The sequence below is a fragment of the Tiliqua scincoides genome, chromosome 3, assembly GCF_035046505.1.
Source record: "Tiliqua scincoides isolate rTilSci1 chromosome 3, rTilSci1.hap2, whole genome shotgun sequence".
Classification (NCBI taxonomy): domain Eukaryota; kingdom Metazoa; phylum Chordata; class Lepidosauria; order Squamata; family Scincidae; genus Tiliqua; species Tiliqua scincoides.
The window spans coordinates 181443578-181449213 of NC_089823.1; positions in this window are offsets into that span (position 1 = coordinate 181443578).

Consider the following 5636-nt stretch of genomic DNA (forward strand, 5'->3'; position numbering starts at 1 on the left):
TAATGGATAGAGCACACAACAGTTCTCTGAGTGAAGAAGAAAACATTCTTGACTCTTTGGTTGTTTCCTACTGTGAGCCAATTAAATACGCTACCCACCATGAAGAGTGTGATATTTTTATTAGTTTCTAATTTCAGAAACCTACATCGACTCCCATGATCACAAGATTCCTGTCCTTAATGGCCAATAAACAACTATGCTTCTGACCAGGATTTGGTATTTGGCAGCATTCAGGAATCATATAACTTGCTCTAATAAAAATCCATGTGTAAATGTAACCTCTTTTAAAAGGTACAACAAAAATGCCATCTCTCCTCAGTTTCCATCACAGATAATGCTGTTTTAGTAGTTAAGTACTTTCTGTTTCCTTAGGAAAAGTTCTAATCACTCCAAGGGCTTTTTTTTTTAAACAGCTGTTTCCTGGGTCCATTCTTTAGCAACAACAAATATAGGTGCAAAGAAGGAAGGGGGATTTGAAACCCCATCTAAAAAGTGAGAACATCACACTTGATGTATTCTGGACATATATCCCAGCAGTACTTTACAGTTGACTAAAATACTAGAGCTGAAAGAGTTCTAGATTCTGATTATGTCAAGTAGTGCACATAAAATCTGACTTCTTATTAAAATTCTTTTTGCCGCACATCTCTAGTTGCATTCTCTGAAATCCTATTGACTCAAATCGGATGTAAGCATATGTGCTGGATTGCACAAGTCTGCAGGTCTTTAAAATATTATTTTTATTTCACAGACCTCTCTAAAATCCTAAAGAGCAAGATTTATTGTTTATCCAAAATGGGAATGGGTGGCATTTGAATTTTCCCAGTAAATCAGACTTGCTTGTAGAAATGGTTCTTTTGGTGCTGTGCTCTCTGAAGGAAGAGGCAGAACATTCCGATAGTCAGGGATACAGGTAACCAAGACATGGAAAACAGGGGATGTTTTACTGCATTTAAAATATCAATGTTTCAGAAAACAATAAGCAACAAAGCATCATTACAGGACATCAGAACATCATAAGCATATGTATTTATTCAGTTTCCACAGAATTGGGGGGAGGGGAAGAAGAACATGTAATTGTTCTCTTTCGATTTCATTCTGTTAGCTAGATTTTATTTATTGTTTTTGATTCTTTAAATCATTTCTTGGAAATATCCAAGGTACAGAAGGTTGGAAATAACATCAAAAAATATCATTCAGGGATGTAACATGGAGGAGAAGCTACAGCCCCTAATAAGTGCACATTCTTCTATTTATCTATTTCATAATGAGACCGATGCCCTTGGCACTCCAGCTACATAAAAAAATGAAAATCTACATTTCAAATTATAAACTACTTCAAATACTGTTAGCTTACTGGTTAGTAAGAAATATATATATATCCCGTTTTGTTTAGGGATCCTTGTTCTTTTCCCCATAAATTTAGAAACAACATTGCACAGAAGCATTCTGGAAGAAAGAGTTCATTCAAGCACAGTTCTCTAAAGCAACTTTCCCAGGTTTTTGTCAGTCTGAAGCATTTATATAAATGCATTTTTGTGGCATATAGCTACATTTAGGAAGCATGTACCACAAATTTTCCAGCACGCTCCCTGAAGTTCAGTGCTAATATATGAAGAAAAAGAAGTTCACATTTGTAAGAAACATTAAATATTTGACTTTAAAGGTATTTCTAGATGTGGGTAAAAATGTTCTTTCCTAGCAACAATGAAAAAAAATCCACTATTTACTGTGTCATATGGTACAACTCCATCATATGATTTAAAATAAAACAATATAATTATCATTTGGCAACCAGCATTTAAAGTCGAAGTGACTATTTCTTCAGACATTATTTAGACTGCCTGTTAAAATACATACCAAAGCCATATATTTTTGTCAAACATTCATTTTCAAACTTGACAGTTGCTTAGTTTTATGCTGTTTAGGAGGTTTGATGATCCCACCAGCAATACATTTTTAAAAAAATTAATTTTAAGGCATTTAAAAGTGTTTGGCAAGGAAATGTTACACAAATACCACTGCACCTGTGATGGCATTTATTTTTAAAATGAAATGCTTCCTTTTCATTTATTGTTTAGTTTGTCTGAAATCCTAAAGAGAAAGAGGAAGAGAAAACTGATTTTCTTTAACACCCATTACTGACTCCTGGAAATACTACATCCAATTCAATGTGTTTTATAGTTTCTAAAATTAACACCAACAACCATAAACATTGCTCCAGTCTCCATAGTCATCTGGTTTCTTTGTATCTTGTTCGTGACCAGAGTTAACTACCAGTTTACCCCACTTCCCTTTTAGATTCACATTAAATAATGAAACTAGCAGTTATTATCTGCTGCTGGCTATGACCAATTTCTGTGGGATTATAAATATGCTGGATTTTTTTTTAACTCACCATGTCCAAGTGGAAAAGAGATTAGCTGGATAAAACATGTTTTTCTTCTTTTAGCAGCCATCTCATTCTAAAGCTAAATACACAAAAACAAAAGGCATTTATTCCCTGAATCTAATAAACCCAAATGGATTTGGAGGCATTTTTGCTTTCAAAAATATCTCCATGAATTAGAAAACTGATTTCCAACCAGATGTTTACAATAGTTTCTTCAATGCATGTTTTGGTCATCAGTTCTGAAAAATAGTCATTGATTCCTTCAATTCTGAAGAGTTTGGATTTTTTACAAAGTAATTGCTTTGAGCAGTGTTTGGATGTTTTTTTTTAAGTCATTTAATTTCAAGATAGTACAGTAAAGTATATCAAGGCAACTGAGGAACAAATGAAATTAAAACAGACTACAACATATTAATGAATTGTGATCCCTATTCCAACAATCGTGGCATATTGAATCTGGTAATTTTAAAAAAAACTGTACCATATTCTTTGGAATGCCCTTCTCAGCTGTATAGTTTAGTATATGCTCTCTTGCCCAAGTACAAACCTTCTCTTTTTGCCTTAACTGAGAGATAGCTGTGTTTCCAAACTGCAAAAGCCACAAGGCATTCTTAAAATACTGTGTGACCTTTATATCATTCCCATCTCCTTGTATCTTTTTTATTGCTGTGTTTTCTTAGAAGGCTTGAATACGATTGTCTTTGCTGTTACATTTAAAGTCTTTTTCTAAATGTCTCTAGGTGCCTGTAAAAATAATGCTTCAAAGATTTTTCAGCATGATGGATTGATTCATCATTCTAATATGCTGGTCACTCAGGCACTCTGCGGGTTTTTACAAAATTCTTTTATATCAGTAATATTATTTTAAAATAGAAATTCAAATCGACCAACTTAAAATGGGTTGGGCAAAATGATTTGTATGTTTACCTACCCAACAGATTTGGATTGGAAAGTGCCCAGCCTTCTACTAAAAGAGGTTTTGGCACTATGGAGAAAGCACAAAGCAAACCACTGTTATACTACTGTAGCTGTTCCAGTAGCCACTGACCTGGAGAGTTTTTGAACCAAAGCATTGTCCACCCCAGCACTTCAGCTAGTCCCATCCTCTTCTATCTGTCATTGATCCAAATGCCAGAGCAAGACTTCAAGAGATCATGGGACCTACTGTGTGGAGGAAGAGAGCATACATATTTCTAAACTATGCAGAGATGTTCATGTTCCTGGGGCAATAGGAGAAGCTTGCCCCCTTTACACTACATTAACACTGTCCTTTTTCTAGTGATCTATAAACTTACAATAATAAAGTAGGTAGAAAGCAGGATGGGATAGCCTAGGTGTAGGTGGAACATATTGTATGTTTTTCTGCCTTTCAAGTCCTGAGCATCATATGTGCACAGGAATAAAATATTCAGACCAAGCTCATACAGTAATTTTGCCTGTTATCTAGGAATATAAGAAAAAGCAGTTGTGGGTAGAAACTACTCTGATCTCTCTTTCATGTTAACAGCTATGGGAAACAAGTTGGCTGAAGAGGATGGAAAAGAGGGGCATTTGGCTATTAGCCCTAGCAGTAGTAAGAGACTGGCCCTGCAAAATATTAGTAGGAACAATTTTGTGAAGTCATCGGCATGAAGTGAGAAGGGAGGGTATTTAAGGCAAGTTTCCAGGCCTGAATCCTTATTGTCTGACTTCTCATTGTCTAGTTCTTCTTGCTAATCTGGGCCCAGATTTTATTGAGAAAGTGTTTGATCAAGGGGTCCAGGTAGTGTCTTGAAAACAAATTGAAGTGCAAGCTTGATTCCCTTAAACATGTTTGTAAAATGATGTTTTGTATAGAGAAACCAAAGACTGCTTAAGCTAATGCATCTGTTCATTGCTTGGCTTAAGAGGGTGTGATTATCAGGCAGAGTTCTGATACTTTCCTTGACTCAAGTTACTTTACTTGAGTTGAGATTCTTTCCTCAAGTTATTTCAAAAGTTTGCACAGCATTGATTTTTTTTTACGCACATACCTATTACCCACACTCCCTCCCCCAAATAAGCATTCAAGACCAAGGCTTTGGATTTAAGGGCCACTTTATAAAATATTAACAATCAAAGGAAAGCTTTCTTGCAGCGGGGCACTAAACTTTAAACCCATAGTGTGCAGGCTCTAAATGGAGAAATTGCCCTAGCCATTTGCCTCCCCATGTGATCTGGATTATCAGATGGGTGTCCACCTGACTCAAGACTCCAGCTGGTCCAAGATAAGTCTGTCCTCGCCAACCTGTTGGGGTCAAGGCAGCGTGATCGCGCTGGCTCACTCCAGCCAAGTCAAAGGTAGCCTTAGCAAATCCGGCCAAGTTCACCAGCCTCACCAAGCCAGGTAGGCAACATATGAGTACCCCTGGCAATTCCCCAGCCATGCTGCCTCAGCTAGATGTCAAGAACAACACCTATCTATCCCCCCCCCCGCATGCTTCCTGCATAAAATGACTGAAACCTGACATTAACCTATCATAACCCCCACCACCCAAAACAGACTAGGGTAGGTGAAAAATCTCTCAACTAAAGGCCAATCGATCTGAGGGAAAAAATTCCTACCCAGCCCCCCAGCAAACATCTAGTCATCAGCCTATTAACGGGCAGTGGGCAAGAGATCACCAGACCAAGCCCGACTGCTGGGCAGGTGGGGGGAGTGTGTTTAAATACACTTGCTCACCCTGCCCCCAGGGCTGGTGATAGTCCAGATGTTGAGCCTGCTAAAGCCCTGCTCTCACACACCTGGGAGACGGAGTAAAGGGTGGTGACACGCAATCAGCGCTTCACTGTCATTATGTTATGTCACATCATATGAGTCATGGTAAAAATTATATCAGATGAGACTAATACAGTGGTTTTCAAACTCTCATGGAGAGTTTGAGCCACTGTAAGTGCTTGCAGGGGCAGGGGGGAATGCAGCGGGGGCGGGGGGAAGGCAGCGGCGCGATCCCCAGGATCGTGCCACTCAGGGGGCTGCAGGGGCTTGGGTGCACTTACCCAATCCTCCTGCAGCCTCCCCAGGTTGCGGGGAGCCCAGTGCAACCTTTGGCAGGGCTCCCCTCAGCAGTGAAACTAAAAGTAGAGCGATTGCGCCCTGCCTCTGCTAAAGTGGAAGTGGAGCGCGATCGCTCCGCTTTCACTTTCACTGCTGTGGGGAGCCCTGCCAAAGGTCGTGCCACACCCCCGGAGGCTGCAGGAGGCTTGAGTAAGTGCACCCAAGCTC